Below are 18006 nucleotides of genomic sequence, written 5' to 3' on the forward strand. Positions count from 1 at the left end.
AGCTTGGCTGTAACCGCATAACCGCGTTGCCTACACCAATAAAGAAGAAGACTTTATAGGAGTCTGAAAATAGTTTTTCTGAATTTATATATTAACTCCTAATCGTTCCTATCAACAAGTGTATTATTTCCGCTTTGGATTCGTTTACAGAGGCTAATGAGTTGACCAACTCGGATGCTGTTTCATTGCCAAAAATGTTCATATGAGCGGGAACATAAATTATGGGCAAGTAGAGTTAACCTACCGGTGACCTTAAAACCTATTTACATTTTCTGTCTACGTTGATATTAATCTTTGGTGAGGACAAGGTCAGCAGTGCTGCCTGACTATGTGATATTCAGTAAAACTTCACTTTAGTAGACTTCCGCTTGGAAGATGCTAGCTGAGTTTCGTAGACGGATAAAGAGATAAAAAGATATCAACTTTCTTGGAGAATGCTTCCGTCCCAACTCTGGAGTCTATTTTGAACCCGTCGGTATATATAAAGATGGTATAGTCCTCCCATAATAAACTCCTTCTTCATTCACGTCTAACCTTCTGAAAGTGACTTTACTTGAAAAATCATAAATGAGTGAGCTTTATTTAATACTAGCTGACCCCGCAGCCGTTGTCCTGCGTGAAATTATGTGTTTTTAAATGAAAAGAAAGTTGAATTTATCATTTCATTTTTATTTTCAATGTAACGCAGCTTGATAAACAAAATTTTTTGGTTTCTGTTCCGGTGTACAGAAAAGATGGCTTTCCAACTCGTGTGCACGCCACGTATATCTAGCCGTGTGAAAAACATAGAATTTCCAAACTTATTGCACACACTATACGACTATCCTTGTGTCCTGTTGAGTGTCATCTCAAATGCAATTTTCGCTGGAAACTGAAATGGCAAATCGTTGGAACTCAAAGAAATTCGTTGAATCAAGCATTCAGCCCTTTGTATTCGATAGCTGCGTCACAATCAGTCGGGTTCCATTACATAGTTTCGGCGCTTGCAGTTTGCAAAACATAATAACGACAGATCAAACTTTGAGACGCAAATGATGCGGTGGCATACCAAGCCTCTCCAAAGAATTTAGAAACTCCACTGGATAATTCACGGCGACGTCTTCAATGGAAAGACGATCGGTCGATTTGTATGAGCGCAAGTCTTCCGGAATTTGACTTTGAATCTTCCAGTTTAAGTCAAGAACATCTTTTTGGCAGTTAATATTGCGCGTGCATTTAAGGAATCATAGTTAAGATAATTTGGCCAATGTCCGAAGATTGGTGATGAGTTCATCTTTCGTGAATTGATAAACCGCAGATGGAATTGATATCAAACCACCGGAAGCATCAACCGGAATTGACCCATTTCCAATTTTTAGCGAATACGATGTAAAATGTCTTCGACAATGTCATTTTTGTTCGTATCTCATAATTGACGCGGATTTAAAGGCTGATATGGTGAAATGATTATCGCGAAAAGTGTGGGAACTTCAGTGGCATTCGAAGTAGCTATCGCATCGTCCAACATTTGTTTCCACTGATTATCGTGTTCCAGCAATTGTAATTGCACACACCATACCATTCACAGTACGCAATACGCCGCGTACATTAATCAGTAGCAACCGAAGGTAGAAGCAATCATCGTTTTTTGGGTGGGTTGTGTAAATTCATCCTAATGCATTAGTTGAGAACACACCTGAATGTCCATCTACTGTTCGGTCTTGATTTCAGCGTAACTATTTCTTCGACGATGCATTCCATGAATGCAAGGTATTTTCAAATAGAGCAATGTTCTCGTAAGCGGATCACTGACGAAAGTTGAGAAAAAAACTCGTCAATGTTAGTTTTGTTGTTGGCGGTGTTACCACCGGCTGTAATGTATTCTCTGGGCTGAAATAAACTCTTTGGCCAATCTCCATATTAACTGCGAGACACACAACAATCGGAAACCGTTCATGAATTGCAAAAGTAAATATCCTACAAAGCGCTTTATTGCAGTTCACGTATGGACCGTATCGTTTAAGACCATTAAGCGCCATGTTGCTTCCCTTGGTGACGTACTTACAAATGTATTTTATAGATTACACCAAACTGCAATACTAAACATTGATATGAGTTTAGAATGTGAATTAGACAACAGTGGAGAATATAGTACGATCCATATGTTGTCAACTTCGATATTCACTACTCTAAGTTGTATGGTCGTCTGATGAGCTACGACGATGGAGTGGATATCCATCATTTCCAGTTTGCGATTCCGAAAGAAAAGCAAGTGGATAGTGTTTCGTGCATTTATTGTTAGACATATAAACCGAAAAGGGATTGTAGTGTCCGCAAGGTCCATGAACCATATTGCTTTCCACCACTTCATATAATACTGGATCTTTCACACGTAAAGTTTTCACTGAATAATTTTCAATTGTTCAATTCACAACCTGTCGTAAAGCATCGTAAATCGTAATAGTAATAATTTTTCTCTTGAATAGCCGGAATAAAAAACCAAGCGATCGAGACTGAACTATTCAAATAATTTCCAAATCAAAATATTGAAAAACAAAACAGAAATTGAAAAAAAAAATGTTTTTGGAAAAAAGGTACTTTTTGGAATTATCCAATTTGCCGACTTTTCATGAAAAGTATAAGATGTTTTTATTTCTAAACCTTCCTTAATCCACAACGAACAACCTCTTAAAATTTCATCAATATTGGTTCAGCCGTTCTCTTAGCGTTACTAACGAACAAACATTCATTCGTTTGTATGAGAAAAAGAAAAGGACTGTTTTTAGGGGTTTTCCGGCAATTATTCGAATAATCCCTGAACCTAAACGAATATTTTAAAAAAAGAATTATCAAATTTCGTTCAGTCGTATTAAAGTTATGAGCGTACATACATTTTGGCGATTCATTTTTACATACATACATATTTATATAGACGAAGATGTAAGGTTGTTTTTATTGTTTTTTTTTTTTGAAGAAATGAAATATTGAAATGATTCCTACAAACATGAATTTTGAACAACTGCTTATGATTTGAAATATAATTTTTGTATTTATGAGTTGTATTAAATTTTGACATAAAGAGATAAAAAGTATCCTATGTCCGTCTCCTGGCTCTAAGCTACCTCCCTACCAATTTTCAGCCAAATCTGTTCTGCCGTTCTTGAGTTATAAGTGATGTAACTAACACGACTTTCTTTTATATATATAGATTTCGTTTATGTACGCCTGTATTATTTTTTTTTTTACCAGAGTACTGCGGTCAATGACAAAGCAATTATATTATTATTCAAATAAACCAAACAAATTCATGACCTCTGTAGTCTGTGAGCTGATTAATTTTGAATGTGATCATTAATTGGCTTTCAATCTATTGGAAATAAACAAAAACGATTTGCCTGCATCGTTCACAAATAGTGTCAAATCATGTGCGATTTATTGAAAATCACTTACGTACACATTGCGCGTAATTTACCGTTAAATTAAGTTTAATTGACATCCAATCAAGTCTGCACTTCAGCTCTCCCTTAACAATTTGTCAAGCTGTGCATTAACGCTTTAATTTAATACCCTTTTCAGATCAAAGCCAATGTCACAGGTGGTTTTGTCCAGCCTTTGATGGTTTCAATCATTTCCTCGATTGGCGAGCTTTTATTGAATACGTATGTATATTAATATGAATATAAATATATATGTATATGAGTAAACACATTTATACATACATATATACATATTTTTTTATATATCTAGTATATATGAACCCTGTTGGAATGCGATTTAGATAAGAGTGGACTATTATGGGCAGTTCCCATGACACTGTTCCGTAAAATCCATTATTTGGTGAAATTTGTTTTTGTATATTACCAGAAAAATTCATATTAATATACATATGTATGCATGTAGGTGTAATACAACCAAGCAGATAAATGAACTATTGGGTTTATAACTATTCGTACATTCTTTCTCAGTATGCTTATGTCAGCCATTCAAAGCTCGATGCAAATCGATGGATCTCACTTGGAAATATATTTGTCCTCCTAAAAGTGGATGACCATATCCTCATAGATTTATGAAGCTTTTGAGCTTCTTTTTTATGGGAGGGTGGAGCCATGTGAAGAGGTTCACGCAGGTGAGGAAAGTTCGCTGCCATTCACTTGGGAGTGAGCAGCAACGATTCTTTGAAATATGGCTCAAGCAGCAGCAGACGACTTCCGGTCTTAGATTAAGTATCCTCTAGGTAGTCAAAGAACATCCGCTTGAAGCCGAGCTAAAGTGAAAAGGCGAACCATCTCTTCCCAGGGTTGTGCGCTGGGTTTGGGACTCGCCACATTAAAAACGACCCCAATGAAAACGAAACTATAGACTCGGACGAGAGATCAGACTTTTGGTGGCACTTTGAGCTTAACACAAACTAATTTAGCGGTTAATATCAATCTCAGCAACTTTTATGGGTTCGCCAAAGGTCTGTCTACTGAGATATTTTAATGTCAGTCTGGCAACAGCTGCGAAACAGAATAGAAAGTGACATGATGATTTCACCTTGCTTTCCTCTATACATATTTGGCAAGGGGCGTCTACGAAATACTTAGCTGCACCGTGTGTGAACTTACCTGACAGTGTCTAGTCATAACATCTTTTATTATGACGATTTTGCTAGGAGCCAGTGGTTCGAAGGACGTCTTGCGGTTCACTCTGGTCCAGAAGGATCTCGCAGTAGCATAAGTTCTAGTTATTGACCAGAACCTGTTGAGCTCACTGAACGTAAAAAGGTCCAACACCAGACCGTAAGAAGACACAGGAAAACCGATTCGCTTCCAATTCTACGAAATAGTGTACAGGATATCTTCCCTATTATGATTTCAAAAGCGAAGGACATTCTGCGTTACTAAAGCCGTGGAGGCACTATTCGATAATAATTGTCGCCAAATACAAGAAGAATTCGCAGAGCCTTTGCAATCTCAATCATTGTAAAGCAAGGAAATTGGTTGCCATATGAATTGAGGACAAAAAACGCTGAAAAATGATTTTGTATGTCGGAAATACTGCTTGAACGCTATAATGTTTTTGCATTGGATTGTGACTGGTGATAAAAAATGGACCCATTACAGTCAAATCAGTGGCAAATCCATATCGCCAAGACAATATTATGTATTTGGTGGGATTACAAGTACGTGACAACAGCTTATGAAATAGACGTGAATGACACATACCGCCTTATAGCGTAGATCTTGTGCTTTCTGACTACCATTTATTTCGATCGATGCAGAACAGCCTCACTGAAACAAAGTTTACATCAGAACCAGGTACTAACAACTGGTTTGATTCATTTTGATGGCCGCCAGGACCGTGCAGTAGTTTTGGAATGGAAGCCACAATTATAAATTATGGAAAATTCACACCTTTACCATATAGTCAAAGACCCAATAGTTACCAATTCATTTACAAACAGTTGATTTCAACCAATTACCTCACCTTCATACAAGAAGCTGTGTTAGGATAGGTTAATCTGGTAAGCCAATAAGCCACACATAGACCTGTTTTGGTACTTTGGTATACCAGATGGAGTTCAATTCCTTGGTCTAAGAAAAGTAGTCTTTTTTTAGGATGCCTGCGCTTGGCTCGAAATTTAACTGACTCTGCGGCCGCACTATCGATGTCTCCTCCAGTATATCATACCCTGGGAAACTTAGATGCTTACAGCGTAGTCTTACCAATGCAACACAAGTCCACAAGAGATGCTCCATTGTTTTCCTGGCGCCCTACTCCAGACATTTCCTGCAATCTTCTCGATATGTCAGCTCCATTCTGTGGGCATGAGTCGCCAACAGATAGTGACCAGTTAGTATTCCCGAAGCTGTGTTAAATTTTAATAGTTGCTATCATACGATAGTCACACTTTCGTCTTGAAGACGACTTTGCGAGATAGAACTATTAATTCCTATAAGTCTATTGCTGTTCGTACTAGTTCGATTTTAGTCGGTAAATGTTCCCTTTACGGACTAGTAATTTTAGTGACTAGTTTAAGGTTTAAGTACAGGAATATGACAATGAATTTCTATTAGGATGTGTGTATGTATGAATTTTGTACGACATTAATTGACAAAAGTTACTTTGAAGCTGTAACTAATTGTTGTTTTGACCGAAACGTCAGTGCGCTTTTGTTTTTATTGTAATGAACTTCATTTCTAATAATAGTGGTTTTTGCTTTTTATCACTGTCACATTGATGAATGCGATTTTGTTTTTGTACATTTTGTGTGGTCGCTGGATTTTATTGCGTAAGCTTTTTGACAACCTTGAGTGACAAATTGACACGGCGATTGCAAAGAGCATTTACAACGCACCGCCCAAAACACTATGTCACTGCGAGCGAGTAAATTGTAGTCAGTAAATCAGCGTGTAAAGTGGAAATAGATTCGAACAAAAACAGAGCAACGAACATAATGAATATGTAAGCTTTTAAAAAGCATGCAAAGTGCTCATGAATTGATTGCGGGTTCCACTTTTTGACATTTGACAATTGACATTTAATCTTTAACGAATATGCTTAAAAACGGTTGCACGTAGTTACCATCGGCCAAAAAATTAACGAGTAATTAACTAACGGTTTTTATTGTATACTGATTTAAAGTGTTCGTCATTGTTGGTGTAATTGATGAGCTTCTCTGTCTTGGAACATTCGTATCAAGTATAATCGTCTGTCATCTTTAATCCAATTTGTTATAATATGAAACTAATTTTCCGATCACTTTAAAAAACCACAATTTTGATCAGTTAGGATATTGCTCGTTTGAGTAAAAAATATATTCGTGCAGTTATTTTTTTTATAAAATTGGTTCCTTCTCATAATTTGCATCCGATTAGATTCGGCGTTTTTCGAGTACTAGAGAAGCATTGATTGAACTGTATCACCCAACCATGTTAAAAGTGGACAATTCTGTCACTATTTGTAATGGTATGGGGGCAGCACCGATACATAATCGGAATTCAAACCAACTTATTAATCCGATTTTTAAAGGAATCCATAACGAGTGAGCATATAAACTGGAAAAAAGCAATAGTCATAGGCGCACAGTACTCACTTAAAACTAATCGGTACTATATATAAGATTCCTCTAGATGGATTCAAAGTACGAAGAACTAAGTATTATAAAAACTGGAACTGGAATTGGAACCTCAAATAGAACGTAGAAAATGTCATTGGATAGACCATACTTTGTGAAGAGCTCCAGACAGAATTACAAGGATGTCGCTTGACAGAAATCCGCAAAGAAACAAAAATAATAACCGATCAAACAGGATGAAAAAATAACTTGGAGCGGTGCAAACCAAATTAATTTTTAAAATTGTTTTTCAGAGACCCGAAATTAGTATAAAACATTGACGAGCTGCCAAGACTGCACACAAGCAAAGTTCCCCATATCCAAACTGATTCCCAGAAACTCGCTCTAATATATATTTTTTAGTTCTTATGTCGAAATAAAAACCATTTTTATACATATTAGTTTTCCAAATTGATCACCGAAAAGAAAAGTGTACCTTTGAAAAGCTTCGAATTCTTAATTTTCTGGTTTTTGTCGGCATTTTGATATAACAGGTCAAATAAAAAGTCCACGGCCTACCATAGTAAAACACTTTTTGGCAAAATTCGTTTTTTATGTTTTTCAACACAGTTCCCACCAAGGGTGTTACACTGATTATAACGACCCTCCAAATTTCCGATATCATTTTTGTCCTTTGCTCATTGGTCCTTTGCTCAAAATTGACCTAAATTTATCAGCTCTTCATTCGACGAACATTTCTTGCAAGCGAATTTTATTGAAATCTGAGAACAGTAAATGGTCGCTGGTTGCCAGATCCAGGACAGTATGATAGATGCAGAAGCAATTCGAAGCACTATTCATGGATTTTTGCCTTTGTATTCACTAACTTGTAAAACCGTGCAATGTTTTGGTGAAACAGCCCTTTCATTTTCTTCAAATGTGGCCGTTTTTCAACAAATTTTGTCTATCAAACGGGCCAATAACGCTATGTAATAGACGCTTTTTAGGTTTTTTAGGTAGTCAATAAAAATTATTCTAAGCACATTCCAAAATACAGACGCCATAACCTTGTCAGCCAAGTATTCAGTTTCCCACGCCTTATTTCATCGTTTAAGTCCACCCGAATGACAGTCGATTGGACTTGGGAGTGAAATGATGGAGCCATGTTTCATCCCTTGCCACATATCGAAGCAAAAACTCGGGTTTATTACACTGGAACATCTCCAAACACTGCTCCGAAACATCAACTTGTCATTGCTTTTGGTCACCAGTGACCTTGCGCGGCACTCACTTTGCACAGAACTTTCTCATAACCAAATACAATATATATGATGTGCAAGTTCAGTTGATATCTTTCGAGTGTCTGCTTTCTCGAGCAGCTTCACTTTGTGGCTAACCATTATTTTTTTTTGACTTTTTTGATGTTTTCGTCGGTAATAAATTCTCTTAGGCGGCCACTGCCTTTACCGTCTTTGGTGCTCATTTCATCACCTCTAAACTTAGCACACCAATCCTTGATGGTTGATTTTTCTGTGATAATGTCCGGAAACTTCTTACCAAGCCAAGATTTTGCTTCAACTATATTTTTCCTCTTCAAAACATAATATTTTTTAAAACGCGAAATTCTTTGTTATCAATTTTTACGCAAGAACAAAAGTTGTTTCACTTAAAATTATATGATTCACAAACTAGTGATCCGACAGCTGTCATATTAATTTATACACGCACATTTTGAAGGTTAGGACTAACTAAAAATCATATGTATTTGCTTGATTTTGAAATATCAGAAAGTTGAATTTCTAAAACAAACATACACACTATATATACGTACCAACGTGCTGTATATACCCATATGTATGTGATGACTTTGATCCATAAACACTTCAACGCTTTCTTTTCTTAAACAAAACAGAGAAATTATACAACGTCTGTTGTTCGTGAAATTTACGACTTTAATTTTAATTAATTACGATTTTATTGTTTCGCTAAAAGACGCTGTGGCTGTGGCAAAAAAATCACCATAACCTTTAAGTAACTGAGTCAGTAGCAAACCAGTTTGGGACAGTGCGAATAGTTGCGGGGAAGTCATGTTTCACCGACCGGATTGGCAGGCATGACAACAAATTGGTGGAATGACCTTCTGATACAAATCACTACTTGTATGTGTGTAAGTATGGGCAACGCTGTACCGTTAACGTTGTCATTATATAACATAAATTTTATGCCAACAACTTTTGACGCATGTTTCATTCTCGATGTTATTAATGTGTTTGGTCCCAAATGCTGCTGTTTAGTTTTAAACAAAGGGAGCGTTTTAGGTATTAATTCTGATGATGATTTGCAATTAAAATGATGTTCGAGATTAAGGCTGTTTTATTTATCCGAATTATTTCATTTAAAATGAAATTTTCCTCAGTTGAAACCGAAATAAATAAAAAACAAGAAAAAGCATTAACTTCGTGTAAAATGGGCTGCAACGAAGATATAACACCCTTCACGAGTACATTTCTTCTAGCATAAAATAATATAAAAAATCTTTGTCTTGACTTCCGTTGGCAAATTTGTATGGCAGCTATATGATGTAGTGGTCTGGTCTGAAAAATGTGTTCCTTTGTCCAATTTCGTGAAGATTTCTGATCAAATAAGAAAGTTTTCTATATAAGCACTTGATTCGGGTCGTTCAGTTTGTAAGACAGCTATATGCTATAGAGATCCTATATCGGAGTCTTTGACAAATGAGCAACTTCTTTGAAAATAAGTACGTGTAAAAAATTTCAGATCGATATCTCAAAGGCTGAGATGCTTTCCAGTGCATATACAGTTCGACAAGCAGACGGACAAAATTTATATGCTAGTATATATTTCAAATGATCGCCGATGCTTTCCTTCAGAAGGTACTATAATCGTAACCAACCTCATACACCCTGTTAAGGGCAAAAATATGTTATTAAAGCGCATTCCAAATGAGAAAAAAAAACAAACGCAAAGCACTTCACAATAAAGCAATAAAATTTTTTATTAAATAATGATATAAGGATACTACTTAATTAGCTGGCAATTAAAAAGGCAAATTACTTTGTACGGCAATTAAAAAAATGAAAAGCACATGAATAATTCAAGTACTCTTATTAAAATCATGCGCTGCCATATTTAATCGTCAATGATTTCCTCAATTACACAAAGGATACGCTGCGAATGCTGAGGTGTATGCCAAGGCAGGATGCAAATAATTGCACTTTTTACGGGCAATAAAATTATGAATATGCAATGGGTGAAGGAAATTGTAACCAAACGACGTTACATACCTACTAACGAAGTGATATGTATATACTATAGGTATGTATGGCTACTGGCAGTTTTTAGTACCAGGCATTGTTATGTATTAAGGAAGCAAGGTCATTCACACCTATGTACATATGTATGTCTGCTAATAATGATAGTAAACTAAAAATATTGTTAAAGATAGTATTTTGTATCAATAAAACAATATTACGAAATACTCAAAGTTTATTGCCCTGCTTATGTGTAACAAAAGTTTCGTAAAGCTTTCGAATTTCACTTGCTGTTTGTTTCAACTGGAAAGTGAATTCAATTTCATGTTGATATGATTAACAAGAGTAATTAATTTATACTCCAATCATTAAGGTCCATTCGCTTTAATTATAGACTGCCCAACTACATATTACAGCTTACTTCGAGCCAGCGTAGTCGCTAATAAGCTTCGTATGTTGCAATGGAAATATAGCCGTCAGTTTTTATAAATTTTGCATACATATTTATCTTCGTAGTTGTTTAGATTTCGAATTAAGTTGAAATTGTGCAAATTGTGAATTTTCATTGAACCTCTTTTTGAAGTAGGTATTGACCTTCTATCTATACCAGTATTGTAAAAAGAAAAGATTTGATTGTCTGTTTGATTTGATTGGGCTGCATTTCTTTCAGTAAATATATGATGTAATATACCTTCAGGGTTAAAGATCTTTACTTTTTCTTTTCTTTTAAGATAATAACCCAAGGTGTTTCCTAAAAAATGTATCCCGATACCTAAAAAGTATTAGAAACTAAGGCGCACAGACAGATGGACAAGGCAAAGCCGGCTCAGCTTGGGAACATTTCATCAACTGATCACTGCAGCATTTCCAAGGGAAGGCAGCTGCCATAAAGGTAGTAACAGACCTACTGCTCCAGAGTGCAGCCACCTTCAGAGTGGAGGTCCACTTCACTGACTGTGTGACAGGTACTTCAGTCTCAATAACTGCAGAATGGGTAGGAGCTCCGATTTCTTCCTGTGGTTTGCTAATCAGACCAGCTCCGTAAGTCAGGTACCACCAGCTGTGCATTCGCAATGTCTTTCTTGCTCGGGATAGTTAGGAAAAGGTCTAAAAAGCTATTCGCTTCTTCTTTAAATGGTTATAGTAATTTTAACTGGACACTATTTCATCAGGAGTCATGTAGAAAGATTGAACATCATGTCAGCTGCATCATCTGTTTAGAAGCAAATAGGATAAAAAGATCTCAACACCTCTTCTCATGTTCCGGCTTGCTAGAACAAGATAACAACACCCTGGATCTTAGCGAATTTTAGATAGATTCAGGGCGCTTGGCTTCTAGCTAATATCCAAACATAGGATCTTTTCGTTTGTCTCCGCAAAGAACTGAACACAGCAGTCCACAAGGCCGATCGATCACTCATCTAGCTTAACATATGTGGTAGTCAACTAGTGCATGAACTTATTGCTAGTGATCCTCAAGCTTTTTCAATATTAGACTTGTCAGAGTGCCATATTAAACAGCGGAATTGTTGGAAGTTGTATAGCCGATGAGCTTGCATGAAAATGCATCCATAACCAATTTTCATCAGGATGGGAACAAACAGAGGTTCCCCAGTCTTCGTGCATTCGGCCGCTGGATCTATGGATTTCATGCAAGCTCGGTTAGCATTGGTCAGCAACCAGCACTTGTGTTATTGCGAAAGCCTTCTGACCCAGAATGGAACACAAACGCTGCATTAAGCTCTCAGCTTTTAGCTAGGTTCGCATCGCCGCAATGATAGGCGTCCTAAGTGGACACTGCCCCATTGTCTCACAAGCGAAAAGATTTTGAAGGAGTCAACTTGTCAAATTTGCAATGAAAAAGATGAGGTAAAAACATCTAGTCACTTTCTACTCCACTGTCCAGCTTTCGCCCGACTTAAGTCTCGGTTTTCGTACTTTTTACGAACCCGTCGAATTCTTTGGAATTGATATAAGCCGCCTCAATAAATTTGTGTAATCCTCTAAGTTTTTTTGGTCTTTTCGCGGCCCCACGAGTAATCAGCAAGTATCTAATACAATCTGGTCACGGTATAAAGTCCGGCTTACCGGTAATATATATACCTATACGAGGAAATAAAACCATTCAAATCGGTATTAACGAATCTTGAAGAGATAAGCAACTCAATGTCAATCATTAGCGCCAAATAGACGCCGAAATCGATCTGTGTATGAGGAAAGAAGAGCCACTCAATCAATGCAAATTGTTTAAAACGGCAATTTGTGCCGCCTCATCATCACCACAATATCACTTACTTCATCCGCTGTTGTTAACTCAACTACACACAAAGAGGACTTAGATTTAATTGAAACGAGAAATAACCAATAACAATAACAATAGCCTTCGCCATAAATACTTTCATTTTTGTTCATAATTAATGATGAAATCGTTATGAGAAGAACAAGATCAATATAACAGCTGAAAACAGTGAATAATACAAAATAACAGAGCTACAAATAAGTACCCGATGACCCTCGCCTTCGAACTGTGTGCGCCGCCTGCGCCTAACAGTGCACACATACATACACTGAACAAGCGCCCGTCCGTCGTCGTTCATTTGGAGTAAAATATGTTGCAGCCAAACAGTTATTACGGCTGTCTGTCAGTCAAACTATTTTACAACCCGAGTATCCCTGACTATTTGACCGCTTGCCTCAGATAGTTGTTATCTGTGTTGTTGGTGATTTTTCTCTGCTTCGTCTCAAGTTAGCTTTACTTGGCCTTTTGGCGCCGTGGGCTCTTGACGAAACTTTACCGAAGTGCTTTTATTACTCACATCGCGCCACTATACATACATAATTGTTATGGTAAGCTACAATTTATTCATATTTTGTGGTAGTTATAACTGTTTTTTTTTTTTTGTAATGACTCGACACCCACACTTGCCTTTCGCTCGCAATGTAGTGAGGGAAGTAGTGCAATTATATACATATATGTATATATATCATATATCATATGTTTGAGAATTTGTGTATGTTTTACGGGAGTGGCTTATAACGGCAAAAATATACAAATATTTCCGATACTTCAGTAGAGGTTGCTTAGGCGTTTGCAAAGGCAACCAACTTTTATACTTTCAGAATATATGGCTTATAGCATACCTGTAGTTGTGTTGTTCCTACAACCTTTATTTGTAACACCTTAAGCAATCTTTTCTGTTTTGGCAATAAATAGTAAGACTCTTGCTCTAAATGCATTTGAAGATTTTTACGATTAGTGAATTTAATCAACAAAGAAGTTCCATTAAATTTTCGATGCCGAAAGGTTCATAATGTTGGAAAAGGCCTTCAGTGATAACTGTCCGACGCTAGCAAGTATTTTGGATTGGTACAAATTATTCAAAGAGCGTCGAGAATGTTCCTCGTCAACGATCATCAACTGAACGAACAAACTGATGATTAACAGATCAATAAAATTGAGGAATTGGTGACTTAGAATCGACAATTAACAGTCAGGGATCTTACTGGCATCGTTAGATGATTATTATGAGATTAGATTATCGGAAGAATTACCGCAAACCACTTTAAAAAATCATTTGGGCGCAAGAAAAGTAAAAGCACGATTCGTTACAAAAGCATTACTTCTTTTTTCGAAAAACAGCGTCTAGTTATTGTCTGTGAAATAATGCTTTCCGACTTCAAGATGTCATGAAACGTATTATTACTGGCGATGAGTCTTGAATCTATGCTTATGAACCGGAACCGGAGTTTTTCAAACGGCCGAATATCGTGTTAAAGGTGAACCGAAAAACGTCATAACAGGTCAAAAATTATGGTGATATTGACAGTTTTCTTCGATTATCGAGGTGTGGTGCACTCCTAATTCCTTCCGATCGACCAAACTGTCAACAAGGAATACTATTTGGGTATTATGCATCGTTTGCGCGAAGCTATTTGTAAAAAGCGGCCGGTTATGTACCGACAACTCTTGGGTTTTGCACCACGATAGCGCACTGTCGCATACTGCTTTGATGCTTCGTAAGTGTTTCGCCAAATTTTCAACCGATTTCGCGCCGCAACCACAGTATCAGCCTGAATTGACTCCATATGACTTCTGGCTATTCAGCAAGCTCAAACGTCCGCCCGAGTAAACTGTTTTCAGTTCATTGAAGTCATTAAACGCGACTCGCTAAGCGCACTATAGATTGTTCCCGAAATTGACTGAATTAACTGTTTTAAGGTTTGGAAGAAACGTTGAGACAGGTAGATTGGGATCAAGGGGGATTACTTTGAAGCGGACGATTTATATTTTGAAGAATAAATTATATTTTACTGCTTTTTGTTCATAGTAGTATAGGTATAGAGCAACATACTTGTATATCAAAGCGATCAGCAGTAAATGAGGAGTTAATCTCCGCATGCCGGTCCACGTATACACTATGTATGTAAATAACCGAAGTTACTGGAGTAAGTAACGAACTAAGAACATGGGTCGATTAGAATACTCCAGAAATCTGCAACTCTACTAGCGATCAGGATATACTAGGCCTTTATATGGCAAAGACTTGCAAAGAAAAAAATATTTCGAAAACGAAGAAAGAAAGGTGTTAGGTAGCGATAATCAACTAAGCATCGATATTCTTATTCTTTTACAAAAAAAAATCTTCAAAATTCTATGGTAATTAAAAGTGACAAACCGTCGGCATTGCATTCTGAGTGACAATTCCATCCATCTATAGATATAAAAACATATTTACTAAGTTTAAGGATTTTAAAATTCCAACAACAACACATGTAAATTCTTCCAGAAAAATATCTGCTTAATTTTTGTGGAAGAATTTCAAGAGATCTTCTAGAAAAATATTTTTCTAGAAGAAATTCGATGTCAAAAACTAACTTCGGGCGCAAAAAGAGATTATTTCTACCAGAGTATTAAGGCCTTCCAAAGACAATACATTTTCAGGGATCAGGTAGCCAGATTATAGCATAAAATAATCAGCGCACCTTTTTTCTATTGTTGTCTCTTGTTATACCGGAATCGGCGTGGTGTTCTCTACCTGAGCTAAAGCCTATAAATTGAAAGGATTTCAGGCCCTAGTCATCAGTATTTCATCAGCTTCGAAAGTGCTCTTTTCAAATCGCAAACATGACCATAAAAACTGAAGGAAAGGAAAAAGTGCATTGTTCACTGGCTTCTCGTATTTATTCCTACAGACAATCTCTGAAAAAATTTACTGACAACGCCACCAATTTAATTCAGAACAAGTTGTGCCTTACAAAGCAGTTATTTAAACATAATGCTAGGAATGTACAAATTATTGATTCCCAAATGGCGCACGATATAAGACAAGAAGCGGAATATATGAATAAGCTAAAAATGGAAGTCCAACTCCTAAAGGCCAAACAGGCGAAAAAGCAGGTAAAGAAACACAAGAAGAAGAAGCTTACGATCATGGAGAAAGAGACCGCGAGACTTAACTAGTGCGATTAAAGCGTCCGAGGACGATACTATATATTTTAGGAGACATTAGTTTTATCTTGCTAGGCTTATAAAGTATTTTAAGAAATTTTTTAATTTATTTTTAGAGTTATGAAGATATTATTTATTAAAATGAGTGTTAGAGACTACTGCCGAAATAAAAACTGAAACAGTCTAAATTTAAGTATTTTTCTTTTAAATACTAGTGCATAAAAAATTTAGTATACAGAGCTCTAGCGATAGGCTCAGGAGACGTGATGTTTCGTCGAGGTCGGACCATAGAGAAAGCGGAATGAGATGAGTAGGGTTCGCTTGGCATGCAAAGTCGTGGTCATGCGATTGTAAGTATGTGTTTACACTGGTGCAGTATCTAAATCGAAATTGCGCAAGGGTAACTCTAGGTTCTTAATGCAAATCGAGCACTTAGTCTGCAGTGGGTGGTGGTGCGTAATTCATCTCCATTGCGTGTTGGTTCGACTTCAAGTACACTCTTCACTAGAAGAAGTTGTTGAAGGTTTGAATGTCGGTCACTGTGCGTATAAACTTTGTTGCGCTCGAAGGTTTCGTCGGCGTACTGTTGGAAGTAATCAAGCAAAGTCCTCTTGGTGTTCTTAGGACTCGGCTCAGCTTCAAGCAGACAGAATTTTTGGCTTCAATGAAACGACTGTCGATATGGTTTCAGAGAAAACACAACAGCAGAAACTGCTAGGAGAGTAGTACATAATGTTCCTTTACAGGAACTAAGCGGGCCTCGCTATATAATTATTCAACTGAATCGTTCTGAGTGCAGTATTTCGACACGTCCGAAGCTTCTTCGTCTGCATTTTACTGTATCTGGGCCAGACCATATCGGTATAGAGTAGTTTGTGACCAATCGACCAATTGCCTTGTATGTTGCCAACAACATATCTTTGCCTTTTCCCCAGCTGCCGGCTAGCGACTTGAAAATTTTGTTGCGACTGTCTATTTGGCAGGAATCGTGGTGGAATGAGATGTAAAAGGAAAAAGGCTGACAGTCGGAATATTAACCGTCGACTGTTATATTATATTAAACTACAGTCTCTAATCCTCTGTATCACTGTGTATTTCATGGGAGAGAATGTCAAGCTACTTGCTGAGAAGAGACGAGAAAGATCAAACTTATACAATATTTCTTTGCCTCCCTGCAAGAGAGTGGACATGAGAGCAGACACATTTCGAATCGAACACGGTTATCATAATTATTTTTTATTATTTCTCGACTGAAGAACTCGTAACGCGAGTAGAAACTTCTGTTGAATTTCCTTATTATTATACTATATTCAAGACCTCATGTACATATTTTATACCACAATGAAAGAGTTTTCTTTCTGCCATGATTTCGCAAGAATTTTACATAAATTGAATATCCTCGAGTAACTAATATTTGTTTTAGTTTTTAAAAGGTTTAACAACACTGATTTGGTTTCGTCAGTGAGTCAAAGTGACCTGCAAGCCCATATCTTGGTAATATATATCCACATCGTGCGTTAACTTTTGTTCATAATGCGTACTAATTTCCATTCACTTACCTTTCAGTTTTTCAACGCGGCTTTGGCTTCTTTCTCAGCTCACTTTTCGTTTCACTTATATTTTGTTTCTTGTTTCTTGTAATACCGGGTTATGATGTATGAAAATTATTATTCGCTGCAAAGAGAATGTAAAAATAAATAGATAATGAGTTGAAATCGTGTTATAAGAAAGCAATAGAGTTAATTTCATAAACAAGACTTCATGTGCTTTGTATTATAAATAAATAGTTACGTAAGTTTTTTTTTGTAAAATATATTTTTTATATTATTTTTTTATAATTTAGACGAAATTAAAAAATATCAGAACTGAACAAGCCAATACATATTTTATATACAATGCAAAAATTCGTCTTATTCTTCTTGACGTCAGTTTGCAATAATAACTTGAGCTAACTCCTGTCTTTCGCTCATTGATTCACGTTGATGATTTTGAATTCATATGCTAAACTACGTAGTACTATGTACCATAAGTCATCATAAAATCCCTCAGTGACAGTTATCGGTGGATATTTTTCTCCAAAAAAAAATCCGTCAGATTAATTTAGCCATTTTTCAAAAAACGTATTTAACAAGGGGATTGCTTAGTCTTTTATATCCAGAAGTTGAAGTTCTGCTAACGAAGCTTTTTTCCATCTGCTTAATGGTAGTCCATCCAAACCAGCACCCATGTTTGTATATTCGACAGTTTTTCAGTTGCGAGACACCTTC

At 36.6% G+C, this 18006-nt stretch overlaps 1 protein-coding gene across 1 annotated transcript in view; it reads right to left on the minus strand.

Moving 5' to 3' along the window:
* The window catches only part of LOC105227122 (uncharacterized), a 266518-nt gene that overhangs the window by 149915 nt on the left and 98597 nt on the right, over positions 1–18006 (minus strand). The window contains exon 2 of the mRNA XM_049459215.1: positions 17299–17413. The gene's annotated coding sequence lies outside the window, so the exon portion shown is untranslated. The remainder of the gene's footprint in view (positions 1–17298; positions 17414–18006) is intronic.

This window comes from Bactrocera dorsalis, chromosome 5 (assembly GCF_023373825.1).
Source record: "Bactrocera dorsalis isolate Fly_Bdor chromosome 5, ASM2337382v1, whole genome shotgun sequence".
Lineage (NCBI taxonomy): Eukaryota > Metazoa > Arthropoda > Insecta > Diptera > Tephritidae > Bactrocera > Bactrocera dorsalis.